At 45.5% G+C, this 21,652-nt stretch overlaps 1 pseudogene; it reads left to right on the plus strand.

The window, feature by feature from the left end:
- Positions 1 to 10,302: 10,302 nt before the first annotated feature.
- LOC146394738 (U2 spliceosomal RNA) lies at positions 10,303 to 10,389 on the plus strand (annotated as a pseudogene).
- Positions 10,390 to 21,652: the final 11,263 nt, after the last annotated feature.

Below are 21,652 nucleotides of genomic sequence, written 5' to 3' on the forward strand. Positions count from 1 at the left end.
TTTTAAAGTGCTTTTTGTAGAAAAGTACATGTGCCTTCAATTGAGGGTGACTAGCTGCCAAAATTATAGGTTGCTAAAGCACGTGAAAATAAAGTATGTATAAATAAGAAATGGAAGCAGACTTGGACAGAACGTAGAAGTTTTCATGGAGTTCCCGTCGTGGCGCAGTGGTTAACGAATCTGACTAGGAACCATGAGGTTGCGGGTTCGATCCCTGCCCTTGCTCAGTGGGTTAACGATCCGGCGTTGCTGTGAGCTGTGGTGTAGGTTGCAGACGCGGCTCGGATCCCGAGTTGCTGGCGTTGCTGTGGCTCTGGCGTAGGCCGGTGGCTACAGCTCTGATTCAACCCCTAGCCTGGGAACCTCCATATGCCGCGGGAGCGGCCCAAGAAATAGCAACAATAACAACAACAACAACAACAAAAAAGACAAAAAAAAAAAAAGACAAAAAAAAAAAAGAAGTTTTCATAAATATCTTCAGAATAGGAAAACATAGCCCAGAGGAAGAATGGATGCAAGGGTTAGTCTGAAAGGCCCACAGTGGAATCCTCTTTCCTAGAGGCTGGAAAATCAAAACCAAAACCCAAATCGCTCTATGAACTGAAGCCATCAGAATAAACCAGGGGTCCCTGAGAGAGGCATCTGTGAGCAGCTAGAGACTTCATAATTGACCTTTTATGGAGCCTCAGAACCCAGGACGACTTTAGGAGAACTTGAACACACCAAGATGAAAAAAAATGTTAGAAGTCAGAAGGTGAATCTAAGGTTAAATTAAGCTATGCTGTACGACATGTAAGGGAATGGTGAACCCTTATAGTTCATTATTTATTTGTCTGGATTGTAGCCTAAAATAGGATGCCAGAACTAGTGGGCTGGTGATCCCTGAAAGCATATATTTGCATAAGTGGATGCGCATAAGTGGAGATTCTGGGGTGGAAGAGGCGGAGGCCTGAGTAGAGATGAGAATGGAGGAAATATTACTGTATGAGTTATCTATCACTGCATACAAAATTACCATAAATCTAGTGGCTGAAACCAACACCCATTTATTATCTGACAGTTTCTGTGAGTCAGGAATTTGGGTATAGCTTAACTAGGTCCTTTGTTTCAAGGTCTTTCATAAAGCTATAATCAAAGTGTCAGCCAGGGCTGGGGTCTTATTGGAAGGTTTGACCGGGGGAGGATTGACTTCCAAGTTCACATGGTTGTGGGTGTCATTCAGTTCTTTGGGGGTGGTTGGATTGAGAGCCTCTGTTCCCTTCTCCATGTTGACCAGAGGCCTCCCTCAATTCTTTGCCGTGTGGATCTCTCCAACAGGTTGCTTGCTTCAGGAAAGCATGCAAGCCATGAAAGTACTAGAAAGAATCAACCAGCAAGACAGAGTTAAAATCTTATGTAATGTAATCACAGAAGTGACTTCCCATCAACTTTTTCACATTCTGTGGGTTAGAAGTAAGTGGCTAGGAGGTCCCATGCCATTTATGTCGCACAGAGGAAACGAATCCAATTAGGAACCATGACATTGTGGGTTCGATCCCTGGCCTTGCTCAGTGGGTTAAGGATCCGGCGTTGCCGTGAGCTGTGGTGTAGGTCGCAGACATGGCTTGGACCTTGCCTTGCTGTGGCTGTGGCGTAGGCCAGCATCTCTAGCTCCGATTTGACCCCAGCCTGAGAACCTCTATATGACGCAGGTGCAGCCCTAAAAAGCAAGAAAAAAAAGGGGGGGGGGGAAGTAAGTGGCTAATCCAGGCCACACCCAAGGGGAGGAAGGGGTTACACAAGATGTACCAGGAGATAGGGACCATTAACGGCCACCTTAGAGTCCATCACAATTACTGGGTCTGTGCCCTAGTGGCTATGAAGAGATTGATTTTGAGTCCAGTTCCAACCAGGTGCTGGAAAAACTATGTACTTTGTGTGATTCTTGGCATAAAACATGTTGCTTCATGGCTCAGGTGACAAAGTGCGTCACAAACTTGGGGAAAGACTAGCCCCGCCCCACCACTCTGCTACAGACAACAGTGCCATTCAGGGTGGCATCAGCAGAGGACAGCTGTGCACGGTCCAGAGTGTTCTCATAGAGCCAGAAGCAATAACAAGGGGCTTTGATTAGTAAGCTAGAGTGAAAGGACATGAGAGGACATGTTTCTAAGCATAAAGCAAAATGCTCAGGCACACTCACCAAAGTAACTGGGGGAATCTTTGAGGGAAGGCTGAGTTCTTCTCTATTCAGGTATCTCTGAGAGCCTACCTTTGGTTTTCATTTGGGCATTAAATGTTCGTATGATCTCTTGATCTTTCCTCTCAAACCGTCTCTGCTTCGCACTTGCCTATTTCTGATAGTGGTCAGTCAGGCTCAAAACCTTGGAATAACCCTCGACTTACTTGTGCTTTTCTAGAATCACTGCTGCCACCCTATTGATAATTCAGGCTCTCAGTCCAATCTGGCACATCAGTTATCTCCTGTATCAGTTATAATGTAGGTTCAGCCACAAGTGACAGAACACCCAAAATGACAGTGGCTTGAACAAGGTAGATATTTATCTCTCGTGAATGTAAACATAGGGCGCCCAGGGCTAGTGAAGGCTCCACAATCATTGGGATCCAGGATTTGTCCACCTTGTTGTTCTGCATTTCTCAACATACAGCTTCCATGCATAGGCTGTCACATCATGATTCAAGATGGGTGCTCCAGCTCCAGCCATCATGTCTGCATTCCTGCTGGGAGGAATGAAGAAAGAGAAATATTTCCTTCTGAAAAAAAACTTCCTGAAAGTTGTATCTGCCACCAGAATGTAGCGTATAGCCCACTGGCCGGAATTTAGTCAGATAGCCACTCTTGCTTCCAAGGGATGCTGGGAACACAAAATTTATTCTGGAAGCCATATTCCCACTTGGAAATTGTGTCCTCTACACAAAGGAAGAAGGACAAATGATACTCGGCGACAAATACCAATCTCTGTCTTAGGCTATCAAATTGAACTGGTTCCAAACTTTCTCACTTCTAATGTAATTCTAGTTTTAGAGCTAGAAGTGGGACCTTATAAGTCATGTGACACAACCTGCATTTTACAGAGGAGGAAACTGTGATCCAGAGATGAAGTAATGTACCTGTAGGAACTTGAGATTAGAACCTGAAATTTATCTTCTTAGCATCTCCTACAATTGTTGAAAGGCACAAAGTATGGTGGAAAACCAAAGGTTAAGGAATTAAGAAGGCTGAGTCGGAGTTCCCGTCGTGGCGCAGTGGTTAACGAATCCGACTAGGAACCATGAGGTTGCGGGTTCGGTCCCTGCCCTTGCTCAGTGGGTTAACCATCCGGCGTTGCCGTGAGCTGTGGCATAGGTTGCAGATGCGGCTCGGATCCCGCGTTGCTGTGGCTCTGGCGTAGGCCGGTGGCTACAGCTCCGATTGGACGCCTAGCCTGGGAACCTCCATATGCCGAGGGAGCAGCCCAAGAAATAGCAACAACAACAACAAAAGACAAAAGACAAAAAAAAAAAAAAAAAAAGAAGGCTGAGTCACTTCAGCCATGCCATCAACAAGTTGTGTCACATGGGACAAGTCATTTAATTGCCTCTTTATCATCTTAATGACATTATCTGCAACACGAGATTAGATTATATGTTACCTCGTAGTCCTTCCACTATTATAATTCTATATGATTCTATGATAGTTTGTCATCTCACTGCCACCATGTTTGCCATGGTGATCCATTGCCTGCTGAATTTAGATATTTGAGGCTCTCTGTGATCAATCCTCAACCAACGATTCCAGATATGTTTCCAATCCCCCTGTGAAACCACATACTCATTATTTCTGGAACATACCACACACTTCCCTTTTGCTTTTTTTTTTTCCCATTTCTTGGGCTGCTCCCATGGCACATGGAGGTTCCCAGGCTAGGGGTCCGATCAGAGCTGTAGCCACTGGCCTACACCAGAGCCACAGCAACGTGGGATCCAAGCCGCATCTGCGACCTACACCACAGCTCATGGCAACACCAGATGCTCAACCCACTGAGCAAGGCCCTGGATTGAACCCGAAACCCCATGGTTCCTAGTCGGATTCGTTAACTGCTGAACCACGACGGGACCTACCCCTTTTGCATTTTTGCTCATGTTGTCCCCTGTATTTCTAAAATAGGCTGCTTCATCAACCCCTGTCTTTGGCTGATAATAATCTTCCCTATGTGTAAAGGCCCATTTATTTATTTATTTATTTGCATTTTTTTGCTTTTTAGGGCTGCACCTGCGGCAGATGGAGGTTTCCAGGCTAGGGGTCCAATCGGAGCTGTAGCCTCCGGCCTACACCACAGCCACAGCAACACCAGATCTGAGCTTCATCTGTGGCCTACACCACAGCTCAGGGCAACGCCAGATCCTTAACCCACTGAGCGAGGCCAGAGATCGAACCCTCAACCTCATGGTTTCTAGTTGGATTTATTTCCGCTGCACCACAATGAGAACTCCTAAAGGCCCATTTTTAGATGAATACATATATACATATAATTAAGCACTTACTGTGGGTTAGGCCTTGCTCTGAGAGATTTACGTGTATTAACTTTTAATACTTAACAACAAGCCTGTGATATACATGCTGTCATTATCCCCATTCTAGAGGGGAAGAGACTAAAGCACCAGGGAGTTAAGTAACTTTTTGTGGCACCAAACATGTTTCCGTGAATCAGTTTCATCTTCCTATGCCTGAGCACACTTTTCTCTGAGCACATTTCCCATCCTCCCTCACCATTAGGCTAAGACCACACGGCTGGCTTCTGATCAACATATTATGCTCAGAAATGATGTAAGCCATTACTAGGCCTGGCTCTTTAAAACAGCTTATGGGTGGAGTTCCCGTCATGGCTCAGTGGTTAACGAATCCGACTAGGAACCATGAGGTTGCAGGTTCGGTCCCTGCCCTTGCTCAGTGGGTTAAGGGTCTGGCGTTGCTGTGAGCTGTGGTGTAGGTTGCAGACATGGCTCGGATCCCGAGTTGCTGTGGCTCTGGCATAGGCTGGCAGCTACAGCTCCGATTTGACCCCTAGCCTGGGAACCTCCATATGCCGCGGGATTGGCCCAAGAAAATGGCAAAAAGACAAAACAAAACAAAAAAACAACTCATGGGGAGTTCCCGTCATAGCTCAGCAGTAATGATTCTGACTAGTATCCATGAGGACGCGGGTTTGATCCCTGGCTTTGCTCAGTGGGTTAAGGGTCCAGCGTTCCATTAGCTGCAGTGTAGGTTGCAGGCAAGGCTCAGATTTGGTGCTGCTGTGGCATAGACCGGTGGGTGCAGCTCCGATTCAACCTGGGAACCTCCATATGCCATGGGTGTGGCCCTAAAAAGACAAAAAAATAAAAACATCTCATGAATCCCTCCTGTTTTTTTTCCCTTCTCTTCTGCAGCATCTTCAGAGGCCATATGTTGATATGGTGGTATTATAATACGGTAGAACCTCCATCAACTAAGGTCATTTCTATCTTGATTATTTGCTTCTTTAAAGGCAGACACAGAATGTTAAGTCAGGCCATGTGGCTCCAGATTCACATTATGAACTTCTTTTTATTTTATTTTATTTTATTTTATTTTTTTGTCTTTTTAGGGCCGCACCTGTGGCATATGGAAGTTCCCAGGCTAGGGGTCTAATTAGAGCTGTAGCCGCTGACCTACAGCAACAGCAACACGGGATGCGAGCCACATCTGCAACCTACACCACAGCTCACAGCAATGCTGGATCCTTAACCCGCTGAGCAAGGCCAGGGATCAAACCTGCATCTTCATGGATGCTAGTCAGATTCGTTTCCTCTGAAACGCAACGGGAACTCCACATTCTGAACTTCTAGGCCATGTAATACCTCCTCCTCCTCCTCCTTTTGTAACCTTTTCAGGTACTAGTTCAAATATTTACAGAAGTTGAAAGAATGGTGCAATGAATCCAGTTCACCCATCTTCCAGATTAAGACATTATCAACTCATGGCCAAACTTGTTTCCTTTATAGTTCTACTCCCTTGCTATTATTTTGAAGTAAATCCCCATCATTTTATCATTTTATCTATAATAATTTCACCATATATCTGTAAGAAATTCCTTAAAATCATTAAATATCTGGTATACATATTATTATTAATTTGTGCCTTTTTATTTTTTATTTTTTTTGTCTTTTTAGGGCCGCACCCTTGGCACATGGAGATATCCAGGCTACAGGGCCAACTGGAGCTGTAGATGCTGGCCACAGCCACAGCCACAGCAACACCAGATGCGAGCCGCATCTGTGACCTACACCACAGCTCATGGCAATGCTGGATCCTTAACCCACTGAGCAAGGCCAGGGATCGAACCTGCAACCTCATGGTTCCTAGTCGGATTTGTTTCCACTGCGCCACAATGGGAACTCCTAATTTGTGCTTTTTTATAGTTTTTTTGAATTAGGAAAAATAAGATCTATACATTATTTCTCTTTATGGCTAAATAAAGCTTCATTGTATGGCTAGGAGTTTCTATTGTGGCTCAGTGGGTTAAGAATCCGACATAGTGTCCATGAGTATGCAGGTTTGATCCCTGGCCTCATTCAGTGGGTTAATGATCCAGCATTGCTGAAAGTGGCAGCATAGGTCACAGATGTGTCTTGGATCCAGCATTGCTATGGCTGTGGCATAGGCCTGCAGCTACAGCTCCTATTTGACCCCTAGCCTGGGAGCTTCCATATGGCATAAAAAAATTTAAAAATAAAAAAAATGCATAAAGTTTTATTTTATGGCCAGACTAAAAAATATATATGTATATATATTCATTGTGTATATATATATTCATTGTATATATATATATATATATATATGTATATATATTCATTGTATATATATACAATGAAATATATTATTCGGCCACAAAAATGAATAAAATGTTGCCATTTGTGACAACATGAATAGAACTTGAGGGGGTTATGCTAAGTGAAACAAGCCAGACAAAGAAAAACAAATACCATGTGATCTCTTATATGTGGAATCTAAAAGAACAAAAGAGAAACATTGCATAAGTGTAAGGTGTACAATGTGATGACTTGATACTCATAAATGTTGCAAAATTGTTACCACAATAAAGTTATCTAACACATCCGTCCCATCACATAGTTACCATTTCTTTTTTGTGATAAAAATGTTTAAGATTTACTCTCTGAGCAACTTTCAAGGATGTAATACAGTATACTATAGTCACCATGCTGTGTATTAGATACTCAGAACTTATTTATTTTCTAACTAGAATTTTGTACCCTTTGACCAGTATGTCCCCTTTTCCCCCTACCCATTAGTCCCGGGCATCTACCCTTCTACTATTTCTATGAGTTTGACTTTTTTTTTTTTTTTTTTTTTTTTTTTTAGATTTCCACATATAGATGAGATCATACAGTGTTTGTCTATCTGTTTGATTTATTTCACTTAGGATAATGCCCTCAAGGCCCATCCATGTGGTCACAAAATTCAGGATTTCCTTCTTTTATAGCCCAATAATATCCCATTGTGTGTGTGTGTGTGTCTGTGTGTCTGTGTGTGTGTGTATCACATTTTCTTCATCCAGTCATCCAACAATGGACACTTAGGTTACTTCCACGTCTTGGCTACTGTGAATAATGCTGCAATGAACATGGGGGCACAGATATCCCTTTGAGATAGTAATTTCATTTTCTTTGGCCATATAACCAGAAGTGGGTTTGCTGAATTGTGTGGTAGTAGTTTTATTTTCAATTTTTTGAGAAATGTCCATACTGTTTTCCGTAGTGCTGAACCAATTTTACATTCCCACCAACAATGCACTAGGGTTTCCTTCCCTCCACATCCTTGCCAACACTTGTTATCTCTAGTCTCCTTGATAGTAGCCATGCAAAGAGGTGTGTGGTGATATCTCATTGTGGCTTTTATTTGCATTTCCTTGATGACTAGGGATATTGAACAACTTTGGTAAGGCTCTTAAGTATCTATTAATCTCTAGGCACCCCTCTTTCTCATCTTTTATTCTTTCTATTTTATTTGTTGAAGAAAATGAATAGTTTTTCCTGTAGAATTTCCCATAGTTTGGATTAATGCCATCCTCTTGTGCTTTTCCTGATTTCCCCAACTGCATATCATGTTTTCTTTCTAGGAACTCTGCTCCCCGCAGCAATATCTAGCCCTTTAATGGCATTGATTTTAGTCCTTTTGTTTCTTTTAATAAATTTTATTGGAGTATAGGTAACTTATGATGTTGCGTAGTATTAGGGGTACAGCAAAGCGAATCAGCTATACATATATAGCCATTCTTTTTCACATTATTTCCCCATATAGGCTATCACAGAGCACTGAATGGATTTCCCCGAGCTAAACAGTAGATCCTTGTTACCAATTGATTTTGTATATAACAGCGTGTACATGCCAATCCAAACATCCTAATCTGTCCCTCCTCCCAACATTTCCCCTTTGGTAACCATAAGTTTGGTTTTGAAGTCTTTGAGCCTGTTTCTGTTTTGTGAATGAGTTCTTTTGCATCATTTTAAATTAGATTCTACATGTTTGTGATCTCATGTGATATTTATCTTTCTCTGTCTGAATAGACTTAGTATGATAATCTCTAGGTCCATCATTGCTGCAAATGGCATTTTTCATTTTTTATGGCTGAGTAATATTCCGTTATTTATACGTAACATATCTTCTTTATCCAATTCTCCGTTGATGGACACTTAGGTTGTTCCATATCTTGGCTATTAGAAATAGTGCTTTAGCCTACATTTTTTTTTTAAAGTATGAGTGTATACTTGCTCTCCTAAAAGAAGGAATAATACTCCTTTCATTTCTGTGTGACCTTCCACCCTCAACCCAGGACCCTAGACTTGTTTTTCGTAGATTAGGAACTCCATAATTTTTGTCTGACTGTTGTCTTCTGCGTTGATATCAGGGTGGCAGTTGGGCTATGGGCTTGCCTGTCAAGGTGTAGTGACTCGCTATCTGGAGAGAAAGCCTTGCTCAGGAAGGAAGGGAGAGAAGGGTGAGTACTCTAGGCCCTGGAGTAAGACATATTTATGTTTGAGGCAAACTTTCACCATTTGCTAACTGGGTTTCTTTGGGCAAGTCATTGACTTTTCTCCATTAGTCAGGTTCTGAGTTGCAAGAAACAGAAATTGACCCTAGTTGATCAAAGCAGAACATGGGCTCATTAAGGCAGTTTACAGAGTAATTGGGAGGGATGGAGAGCAAAGCTTGACACAAAGAAGTCAAAAATGTCATCCAAAACCATACCCTGGACCTGTCTTGGTGAGGAAATCACTGCCATCACTACCAGCAAAACATCAGCACTAGCTGCCACAGTTAGATTTCCTGGTGATTCCCCACTTCAAACAGAGGAGTAAAAGCAGTACTCTTTTTTCTTTCTTTTTTTTTTTTTGGTCTTTTTGCCTTTTCTAGGGCCGCTTCCCATGGCATATGGAGGTTCCCAGGCTAGGGGTCTAATCGGAGCTGTAGCCACCAGCCTATGCCACAGCCACAGCAACGCAGGATCTGAGCCACGTCTGCGACCTATACCACAGCTCACGGCAACACCGGATCCTTAACCCACTGAGCAAGGCCAGGGATCGAACCCACCACCTCATGGTTCCTAGTCAGATTCTTTTTCTTTTTTTTTTTTTTTTAAGCAGTACTCTTTAACAGACTGTTAATGAGACTGTTTAAGAGACTTCATTTAGTCTCTTAATGCCCTGACTATTCCATCTCATTGTGACCTAATGAATCCAAATATGGTCAGTTCCAGAAGAATTTGTCAGGTCCTAGAATGAAGGCCAACATCTCGATTCTACCATTTTTCTCTCTAACAGAAAGTGAGCAAAAATGAGCCCCATGCTCCCTGGTGGCTCTTTAGGGACTATTTCCAAGATTCAGCATCTTCAGAAAACAAATTCCCAGCATCAGATGCAGAGCTAGCCTAGCAGTGCCTCCACCAAGGTTTTTATTCTTGTCCTATAACTCTATACCCGTTGGACCTCACTTTCTCCAAAGCTAATCCGATACACTAATTTGATCTAAGAGGTTAATGATTCATAAAGCATTGTTGTATAGTATCTCCTCCCCCGTTCTAATAAGAGCTCTCGGTTAATTAATTATTTCCTTTACTCAGCAAACACTTCCATTATGCTCTGAGCACTGCGCTAGAGGTCGGAGACACAGGAGTGAGGCAGACAGCCATGGCACCTGCACCAGTGGCGCTTACAGCCTGGTGAAGACAGACGAGCACATATGAAATTACGAAGAGGCATAAGGTGGTTTTAAAATATGTCCACATCACTTCTCGGCCTTTTGGCTAAGATCAAGTGTAAAATATGTCCACAAATTATTTTATGCTCTTCTTTTCAAGAGGCGGAACTTAATTCCCCTCCTCTTGAGCGTAGGTTGGACGTCATGACTCACTTCTAACAAAGAGAAAGTAGCAGAAGTAATGATGTGTGATTTCTAAGACTTGATCACAGAGGCACTGCAGTTTCCCTTTTTATCCCTTTCTTGGCTCCCTTGTTCTAGGAGGACCACTGCCCTATAGGGATGACCCTCAGAAAGGTCTTTGTAAATGGGGCCTCCTGCCAAAAGCCATGAGAGCAAGCCCTCTTCTAAGTAGATCTTCCAGTTCTAGTCAAGCTTTCAGATGACTCCAGACAGTCGACATATTGTTTACTACCTTATATGAGACCCTAGGTCAGTATCACCCCACTAACCCGCTCCAGAGCCACAGAAACTGTGAAATAATAAATGCATATTGTTTTCAAGCCTCTAAGTTTTAGGATAATTTGTTACACAGCTGGAGATAGCTAACACAAGGTGTGTAAATGCTATGAAACATGACATACAGGGGGCTCTGAAAACTGCACAGGATCTTAAGTTTGGAGAGTCAAATAAGTTCTTTTCTTTTTCTTTTTTTTTTTTTTTTCTGGATGATTCAAATAAGTTCTTACCGAGGAGTCAGTTAAGCTGAGACCTCCACGGAAAGGAAGAATTCGCCAGGATGCAGGGATTGATGTGAAAGGAAAAGTATTCTGGGCATAGAAAGATGTATGAGGGCAGAGGGGAGAAAGTAATCATGATATTTTATTCCAATGGGAATGAAGAAAAATCTAGAACTAAGAAGATCAGCTAGAAGACAGCCATGGCCTTCTAACTATAAAAGGACAGTGACTTGAAAGAGGGCAGGGGCTATAGATGTGGGAAGAAGTGAATGAATTTGAAAGTTATTTGAGAGGTAGACTCAACAGATCTCATCTACCTGGAGTTTTGTTGGTAAGAAGTGGTAGAAACTCTTCTGTGGGCATAGGTCGCAGATGCGGCTCGGATCTGGCGTGGCTGTGGCTCTGGTGTGGGCCGGTGACTATAGCTCTGATTCGACCCCTAGACTGGGAACCTCCATATGCTGCAGGTGCGTCCCTAAAAAGCAAACAAACAAACAAACAAACAAAATATATGTTGGAGATCCCTGATAGCTCAGTGGGCTAAGGATCCAGTGCTGTTACTGCTGTGGTACAGGTTTGATCCCTGGCCTGGGAACTTCGCCATGATGCAAGTGTGGCCAATAATAATAATAATAATAATAATAATAAAAGAACAAGAAATATGCTATGAAAAAATAAAGTAAATAATACGGAAGAGAGTAAGTGGGTGGGGGTGGAGGTAGGGGGTTATTTTATATTTGGGTGGCCACAGAATACCTCTCTGAAGTGACATTTCAGCTGTGAAGCGGACAGATGAGAAGTAGTTATCCACATAAAAACTGTGGAGAAAAACTTGCCGGACAGAGGGAAAAGCAAATATAAGGGAATGAGCTCGGTGAGTTTAGGTCAGAGCAGAGTGAGAAAACCAGAGACGCAGGACAGAAGTCGGTGGGAGCTGGATCATACAGGGCCTTGACACCTGTCCACAGTGAGAAATACGGACTTTATCCTAAGAGCAATGGGAAGCCATTGGAGGGTTGAAGCAAATGGGGGACATAATTCAATTTAAGTTTTAAAAATATCACTTTGCTGTAGGGAGAAGATAGGCTGAATTTTTTTTTTTTTTTTTTTTTTTGCCTTTTTGTCTTTTCTAGGACCACACCCACGGCCTATGGAGGTTCCCAGGCTAGGGGTCGAATCAGATCTGTTGCTGCCAGCCTACACCACAGCCACAACAATGCCAGATCCGAGCCTCATCTGCGACCCACACCACAGCTCATGGCAACGCCGGATCCCTAACCCACTGAGCGAGGCCAGGGATCGAACCCACAACCTCATGGTTCCTAGTTGGACTCATTTCCTCTGAGCCACAACAGGAACTCCATAGACTGAATTTTTGAAGTGCTGAGTGGAGGTCCAGAAAGATAACAGGACTTGGGATGAAGAAGAGGGAGATGCAGGTACCTGTGTATCCACTGGGTGACAGGGACTTTAGTAGATGACCACAGTGCATGAAAACATTGGTATTGCCAGCTCGATGGAACTTCAAAGGAGTAGAAATTTTGACCTGGAGGTGGAGCTGGAGTGATCTGGTAGCAGCGCTTCAGAGCAAGGACACCCACCCCACATCCTGCCTCGGAAGGTGGTAGGTTGTGAGGGAATGAACTGCCTCCACCAGGGCCTGCTCAGGAAGCCAGGTTCCAGTTAAAGCATCAGGAATCAAGAACATTCGGTGAGAGGAGCTCCACGCCCGAACCAAGTGGCGCGAAGGCCTTCTGTCATTTGGCATCACCAGCCCACAACAAAGATCACTTGGGCCCTTTCTCTGATTTAGAGCACCCTTGTCTGATTTTTTTTTTTTTTTTTTTTGTCTTTTTGCCATTTCTTAGGCCGATCCCGCAGCATATGGAGATTCCCAGGCTAGGGGTCTAATCGGAGCCGTAGCCACCAGCCTACGCCACAGCCACAGCAACGCCAGATCCGAGCCGCGTCTGCAACCTACGCCACAGCTCACAGCAACACCGGATCGTTAACCCACTGAGCGAGGCCAGGGATCGAACTCGCAACCTCATGGTTCCTAGTCGTATTCGTTAACCACTGTGCCACGACGGGAACTCCACCCTTGTCTGATTTGAGGCAGAAAGAGACACTATAAATTCTAAGAACTCTGAGGTGAGTGTGAGCAAGATAAGCTGCTTTTTGAAATTAATTTAGGCTTTAGGCTTCAGCCTCTGAAATTCCAATTAGGTTATTAGTCAGCCACCCTTCACAAATCTCTGACTGCTCTTCATCCTTCACTTTATTGCTTCTCTCCCAATGACTCAGCTCCGGCAGTCTGCTTAGAGAAACGTTATTTTCTGGCTTCCTAGGGCAATAGCCAGAGAAACAGCAGGCCAAGCTGCAAATGAGCAAGCCAAGAACCAGATGTGGCCCTGGAGCTGGAGGTCCTTTTACCTTTCCCCTGAACCAGTGTGTCTCAAAACATTTTTGTGCATTATTGCTCCACGAAGGAGCCTTGCCGGATATTTCTTTCCTAATCTCTTTCTCCCCGGGAAATGTGAACACCCCAGAGTGTCTGTTTCTGGACTCTTGCTTTTCAGAGAGCCACACACCACTGTCATGTCTAAGAGCCCTCCAGCCCGAGGACCCAATTTTTGCCCCCTCGAGGCTGATGGGACTCCCATTGAGAACACATCCCCTAATGCAAAGAGGCACGGCTAATGGAGAAGATTTCAGGCACAAGGGCGGAGCCCACGGTGAGACATTTTAGAGTTGGGGGGGGCATTAGCTCCCCCACGCCCACCCAAACCACATCCAGCAGGGAACATACAGCTCCTGTCGAGAGAACTGCCCTGCCACTTCCTAAGTTGGAGGTCGAGTTTGGGAATTGGTCTTTTGTGCTGGTTTATTTATCCTTGGTTTGTTCCATGGGAACCACATGGTTCTTCTTGGGATGGGGAGCTGAGCTGGCTTCCGGAAATAGCAGAGTAAAGCCCACCCTCAAAGGGACCACCTGGCAGTACCTCGTTGTTCTGTGAAGCATGAATGTGCCTCTCTTGCAGCAAGACCTGGCTGGATCTTCCATCTTCCGGGTACATACTAAGCAGCCTGTGCATCCCTGCCTCCTCCCCACGTCCCCCGCTGCGGTTCTTCCAGTCACCAGAAGAACACGTGCAGCCCTCCAGGAGGGCTGCCTTCCCCAGCTCCTTAAAGACTGCGTATTAGCTGGAAGGTAGCCGTGGAAGGTGGGGGCGGGGTGCACATCGGAGAGGCAGACAGCTCCACAGGGAGCAGCCTCTATCTGAGCTGTGTTAAGGGAGCTGGGGGGGGGGGGCGCTGTGCCTGGGTGCCGAAGCTGGGGAGAGGGTGCCTCCCTACTCCCGCCCTCTCCCCCTCTCAGGCTGCTGGAAGCTAGGCAGGCTGCCATGGCCAGACGCTCTGTTATGACCCAGCCTTTGGTTCACCTGAGCCTCCTCTCCCCGCTGAGCAGCAGCAGGCTGTCCACCTCAATTTCCAAGCCCATGTTTACAGTAGAGAGGGCTTAGGTAGACTGCATCTATAAAGAGAATCATTGAAGAGCTCTCAGGCCAGGCTCTGCTATTTTCTCCTCTCCCAAGCCGACCCGGCGTCCCAGCAGGCTCCGCGATACAGTCCGATCTGGGAATAAAACAAAATCAGTGTGTTGGCCTCATTTCTTAGGGGCGCACATGTGAGGCCCACGTGATGGCCCCCAGTGGCTTGTATTCCCCTGGGTTCACTGATCCCCCGAAGGATCCTATGAGTTACCTCAGGCAGTCCTCCAGCAGCTTTCTTAACCCTGACACTTCAGTATGTATCAGAATCACCTGGAGAGCTTGTCCAGGCAGCAGGCCCAGAGTCTCTGGTTCAGTAGGTCTGGAGTGAGGTGCGGGCCCTGGGATTTCTAACAAGCTCCAGGAGTGACCCACGTGCTCAGCAGTCCAGAGCGAGAGTTTGGGAAGTAGTGCTTTGGGAGCTCTTGGGTGGGCTTTAGGAACTTCTTGGACCCCCGGCACTCTATGCAAACTGTGTGTTGGATTCTTTCATCCAGAGGCCCATGCAATTAAAAGACACTGCTATGAAAAGACAAAAAAATAAATAAATAAATAAATAAAAAGGAGTTCCCGTCGTGGCGCAGTGGTTAACGAATCCAACTAGGAACCATGAGGTTGCGGGTTCGGTCCCTGCCCTTGCTCAGTGGGTTAACGATCCGGCGTTGCCGTGAGCTGTGGTGTAGGTTGCAGACGCGGCTCGGATCCCGCGTTGCTGTGGCTCTGGCGTAGGCTGGTGGCTACAGCTCCGATTCGACCCCTAGCCTGGGAACCTCCACATGCCGCGGGAGCGGCCCAAGAAACAGCAAAAAGACAAAAAAAAAAAAAAAAAAAAAAAGACAGTAATCCAGAACATGCTATTTATTTCATGGGAAAAAGCATACATTGCTCAACAAAAAGATGCCATTGTGTCCCCTGGGAGAGGCTGCCTATAGGAGGAGAAAGTGCCACCAACTCAAAAGAATGGCCCTGTGTTCCCCCCAGAGACCAGGAGCTGAGGTCTTGACTACCACACGTGCCTGTGTCATCTGAGCACACTCTACCGTGAAAAAATCAAATGGTGGTTAAATCACCCTCATCAGTGGCCCATTCCAGCAAGACTCCGGCCTCTACTAAAGCCTGCTTTGCACATGAAGCACTTTACCCTTCAATGGCACCTTCTCCTCCTGAAGTAAGGGTTTGCTTTGTTTATACTTTAATAATAGAAGAAAGGGAGAGAGGAAGAAAGAAGGAAGGAAAAATATTGAAAAGGTCATTTTTTTAAATCTACATATCAAAAAAGATAAAGTGCTCCAAAGATGATTCTCCCTCTACACACACACACACACACACACACACACACACACACACACACGCACGTGCATATGGTGGGATGCTGTTATAATTGACAGACCACATGGTATAATTTGAGAGACCTCTGTACAAAAGTGTCATTTTCTCCATCAGTCACTCCTCCTCCATAGCTTCATTTGAGTCTTGAATCCTGAGGTTTTTCCTTTTTCAAATTTTCCTATCAGAATTCAAATATAATCATCCGTCAGCATCCAAGGGGGATTGGTTGCAGCACTTTTGTGGATGCTAAAATCCACAGATGCTCAAGGCCTTATATACAATTGTGTAGTATTTGCATATAACCTATGCGTATCCTCCTGTATACTGTAGATCATCTCTGGAGTATTTATTTATTTATTTATTTTTGTCTTTTGTCTTTTTGTTGTTGTTGTTGTTGTTGTTATTTCTTGGGCCGCTCTCGCGGCATATGGAGGTTCCCAGGCTAGGGGTTGAATTGGAGCTGTAGCCACTGGCCTACGCCAGAGCCACAGCAACGCGGGATCTGAGCCGCGTCTGCAACCTACGCCACAGCTCACGGCAACGCCGTATGGTTAACCCACTGAGCAAGGGCAGGGACCAAACCCGCAACCTCATGGTTCCTAGTTGGTTTCGTTAACCACTGCGCCACGACGGGAACTCCTGGAGTATTTATAATACCTAATGCAATGTAAATGCTGTGTAAACAGTTGCTGCTGCACAGCAAATTTAAGTTTTTCTTTTTGGAACTTCCTGGAATTCTTTTCCTGAATATTTTCAGTCTGCATTTCGTGGAATCGATGACGGATGCGGAACCTGAGAGTATGGAGTGCCACCTATACTCTAGTTGGGGATGGGGTTTTCAACCATGAGTTATTAGCCTGAATCCATGGATTTGCCTAGGTTGGGGGATGCTTTAGTGTGAGTCAAAATTACCAAAATGTTGGAGTTACCATCGTGGCTCAGTGGTTAATGAACCCGACTAGCATCCATGAGGACGAGGGTCAAGGGTTCGATCCCTGGCCTCGCTCAGTGGGTTAAGGATTTGGCGTTGCCGTGAGCTGTGGTGTAAGTCGCAGACGTGGCTTAGATCCCATGTTGCTGTGACTCTGGCGTAGGCCTGTGGCTACAGCACAAATTTGACTCCTAGTCCGGGAACCTCCATATGCCGCCAGTGCGGCCCTAAAAGACACACACAAAAAAAGACCACAATGTGTTTACGTACAAATTCAGTGTCCCCATCCATTTGCCAAGAATCTAACTCCTTCACTCTTGGAAGAGTGCAATGGTAGATTGGAACGTCTCTATGGAAGGCAGTTTGGTGATGTGTATACAAACTACAGGGAGTTCCCGTCGTGGCTCAGTGGTTAACGAATCTGACTAGGAACCATGAGGTTGCGGGTTCGGTCCCTGCCCTTGCTCAGTGGGTTAACGATCCAGCGTTGCCGTGAGCTGTGGTGTAGGTTGCAGACGTGGCTCGGATCCCGCGTTGCTGTGGCCCTGGCATAGGCCGGCGGCTACAGCTCTGATTCGACCCCTAGCCTGGGAACCTCCATATGCCGCGAGAGTGGCCCAAGAAAATGCCAAAAAAGATGACAAAAAAAAAAAAAACTACAGATGCCCACACCAGGGGATGCAGCCATTCCACTTTTAAGAATTTCTCATACAAATATACTCCCACATGTGTAAAAATCATTCATGTGCAAAAGATTGTGGAAAACCTAAATGTCTGTCAATAGGAGACAGGTCAAATAATTCACAGCAATCCATACCAAGGAAGAGGATGGAGCTATAAAAGGCATATTTCAGAGTTCCCTTCATGGCTCAGGGTTAACAAACCCGACTAGGATCCATGAGGATGGGGGTTCGATCCCTGGCCTCGCTCAGTGGGTTAAGGATCTGGCATTGCCGTGAGCTGTGGTGTAGGTCGCAGATGTGGTTTGGGGTGTAGGTCATAGGCGAGGCTTGGATCTCACGTTGTTGTGGCGTAGGCGAGCAGTTGCAGCTCCAGTTCAACCCCTAGCTTGGGAACCTCCATATGCTGCACATGAATGTGGCCCTAAAATAGAGAAGAAAAAAAAAAGCATATTTCTGTGTAAAAAAGCAAGATACTGAATGATGCGTATGATATACTGCCATTTGTAAAAGTACATTCGTATTTGCTTGTATTTATATGGATTCTGTCCTACAAAACATGTAAGGTATTATTAGGCTAGACAAGGCACAGTTTGGGGAAAAAAACTTACTTTTTATTTATACTCTTTTGCATCTTTTGGATCATTTGCATGTATTTCCCAATAAAAATAAATAAATGATCCGGCATTGCTATGAGCTGTGGTGTAGGTCGCAGACATGGCTCAGATCCTGCCGTTGCTGTGGCTCTGGCGTAGGCTGGCAGCTACAGCTCCGATTAGACCCCTAGCCTGGTGAACCTCCATATGCCGCAGGAGCAGCCCAAGAAACGGCAAAAAAGACAAAAAATAAATAAATAAAAGGAATTCCCATTGTGGCTCAGTGGTAGCAAACTCAACTAGTAGCCTTGAGGATGTGGGTTCAATCCCTGGCTTCGTTCAGTGGGTGGAGGATCCGGTGTGGCCGTGAGCTGCGGCGTAGGCTGGCAGGTGCAGCTCTGATTTGACCCCTGGTCCAGGAACTTCCTTATCCCACAGGGAATTCAGGGTATGAATGAGATTGAGAACCACTGGACCACAGGCAGGGAGACCATGGAGAAAGCAGTTCCTTGTAGTGCATCAGGTTAAGGATCCAGGGAGTTCCCGTTATGACGTAGCAGAAACAAATCCAACTAGTATCCATGAAGATGCAGGTTCAATCCCTGACCTCACTCAATGGGTTAAGGATCCAGTGTTGCTGTGAGCTGTGGTGTAGGTCGCAGACGTGGCTCGGATCCCACGTTGCTGTGGCTGTGGTGTAGATAGGCAGTTGCAGCTCCAATTGGCCCCCTGCCTGGGAACTTCCACATGCTGAAGGTGCAGCAAGAAAAGAAAAAAGAAAAGAAACAGAAAGGAAGGAAGTTCCTTAACATTTTTAACATCCTCTCTGCAGCTTAAAATCTACCTCCCCTTCAAGGCCTGGTTCATAGGTTAACCCCTCCCAAGGGACTTCCACGCTCTCCCTCTCTGAGGCCCCAATCCCATCTCCTGTGGAGGAAAGCTCATTTCTTTCCTCTGTGCTCCAATAGCTTTTTCCTTAATCTGTTCTTCTAGGATGTATTTCAAGGTGCTTTATGGTTTGATCCTAATTTGCATATCAGCCTTGCCCAGTAGATTGAAAAACCCTTAGTGGCTGGAACTCTCTCTTCAGCACATCTGTTTGCACCCTTCAGTGCCAGCGCAATGAATACAGATGATCCAAGGTAAAAGCAACACAACCTTCCGTACCGGACACTCTGGGCAGGCATGTGCTCTAGATTAGACTACAGGAGACATCAGCATGGGGGGGTGATACCAGCCACAAAAATAGGCCTTACCCGGGCCATCTTCCCAATGAGTCACTTGATGCACTCAGATGTTTGAAAGAATGTTTCCCACCAGCCAGCCAGGCACTAGCAGCTAGGACTCAGCAAATAGTCTGCATTTCTAGATACCCTTTTCCGTTTGCCAGACCTGGAGCGGAGCTGGTGCTCTTCGGCTCGCCCTCTCTCCTCCCATGCCCACAGCAGGCCTCATTAATCAGGCGCACTCTCCTTCCCATTCTCCCCAGATATAGCTTCAAACCCCCACTTCAAAGACAGCAGCTACCTACCAATCAGCTGGGATCTGCACCCAAAGAAAAATCTATTTTCCATTCCAGGCCTTGGGCAGATTCATACCTTCTGGGGCACAGTACCTGCCAGCATATATGTTACAGGGCCCTGTTAGGGAAACTGAGACCCAGGCATCTTCTAGGCCTGTAAGAGTTATGATCAAGCTACTTGTGAACCTCGGACACTGAGGGGGCAAGTCCACTGGCCCCAGCAGGCGAAGCCAGGGCTAGAGAGCCATCTTGCTCTGCTGCTAATTTGGAGGCAGACAGACCTCAGTTAACTGGAATCCGGTTCATCAGAACCTCAAGTCACTGGAGACCTCTCTATCTTCCTCCTTTTCCTAACTCCCTCCCCAACCAAAAACCACATGATAATTTTAGGAAGTCGAAGAAATAGAAAGGAAGAAAGCTACTATCAGGATTTCTGTTTTCTTTTCTTTTTTTTTTTTCTGGCTGCATCTGTAGCATAGGGAAGTTCCTAGACCAAGGGCAAATCCGAGCCACAGTTCTGCCCTATGCTGAAGATGCGGCAACCCTGGATCCTTAACCCATTATGCCTGGCTGGGGATTGAATGCACACCTCAGCAGTGACTAGAGCTGCTGCAGAGACAATGCCAGATCTTTAACCTGCTGCACCACAGTGGGAACTCCAGGATTTCTGTTAGAGGAGCACTACCAGCATATGTCTTGAGGTCAGGCCATACCAGGCCCAATCCCCTGCATCCTTCTCCAGCTTGATTTCCATTCCCATGTCTGCATAGTAACCAGAGGCATTACGACCCATGAACCTGCAAGACACTCAGCTCAACAGAGGCTTAAACAGTAGCTGTCCACTCATGGTCTCCAGCCTTCGCATGAGTTTAGATCAGGAGCCTGCAAACTACAGCCCAAAGGCCAAGTCCAGCTCACCACCTGTTTTCATGAATAAAGTTTTATTGGAACACATCCTTGCTCATTCATTTACATGTTGTCTGTGGCTGTGCTCAAGCTACAATGACAGAGTTGTAGAGCTGGGACAGAGACTATATGGCTCACAAAACCTAAAATATTTACTATCTGGAGTTCCCGTCGTGGCGCAGTGGTTAACGAATCTGACTGGGAACCATGAGTTCGAGGGTTCGATCCCTGCCCTTGCTCAGTGGGTTGAGGATCCGGCGTTGCCATGAGCTGTGGTGTAGGTCACAGACACGGCTTGGATCTGGTGTAGCTTGTGGCTGTGGTGTAGGCCGGCAGCTGTAGCTCCAATTAGACCCCTAGCCTGAGAACCTCCACATGCCGTGGGTGCAGCCCTAGAATAGACAAAAAGACAAAAAAAAAAAAAAAAAAAGATATCTCACCTTAATCAAAGAAGGCTCCCTGGAGGAAGTGATAGTAGAGCTTTAAGGGAAAGGTTTGATAACCTGATTTTCATGAAGCAGTAAAAGATATCAAGGGGAAGGAATGGGCCGCTCCAGAGCTTAAAGAAAGCTTGGGGAATAGGAGTGAGAGGGTCTGATGGCGTTCTTAGTCCGGAAGGATACCGGTAAATGAAACAGAAGCTGGAGCCAGCTCTCTGGCTCTTGATCACATCATATAATAGCAAATATCCCCAAATCTGTGTCTTCCCTGCGTGCGTCCTCCATCTCTCCCCTTTTCTGCCTGTCAAACCTAGCTGTCAGAAAAGGAACTGAGATATGTTAATTCCAACCGAGGTGTGAAGGGTTGAGAAAGCGGAATGTATTACCTCTTCCAGGGAGATTTGCATTTTGCTAAAATCAGCATTTCTTAATAATGGGAATTCAGGTAGGAGCTCCCCAGAAGCATTCTGGGGGAGTGGAGAAGTACCCTCCATCCCCTGAAGTCACACCAATATTGCCGGAACTTTCTCTGCTTCTGATTCATCATCCGCTCTGTGGTGATTATAGCCTTATTTGTTTCCCAGTGTTGTGCTGCGGATTGAGATAATTAACGTATATAAAGTATTTAGCACAGTGCTTGGCACATCATAAGAACTCAACAAACATAGATCTTTACCTTGATCACAGTGCCTACTCGTAGTGTCAGCCCTGAAAAAAAAAAAAAAACAAACACATATTCTT

Source organism: Sus scrofa, chromosome X, assembly GCF_054392235.1.
Source record: "Sus scrofa isolate SSC_HxYL_T2T_F1_AM1 chromosome X, Sscrofa_HxYL_maternal_Yorkshire_Landrace_v2.0, whole genome shotgun sequence".
Classification (NCBI taxonomy): Eukaryota; Metazoa; Chordata; class Mammalia; order Artiodactyla; family Suidae; genus Sus; species Sus scrofa.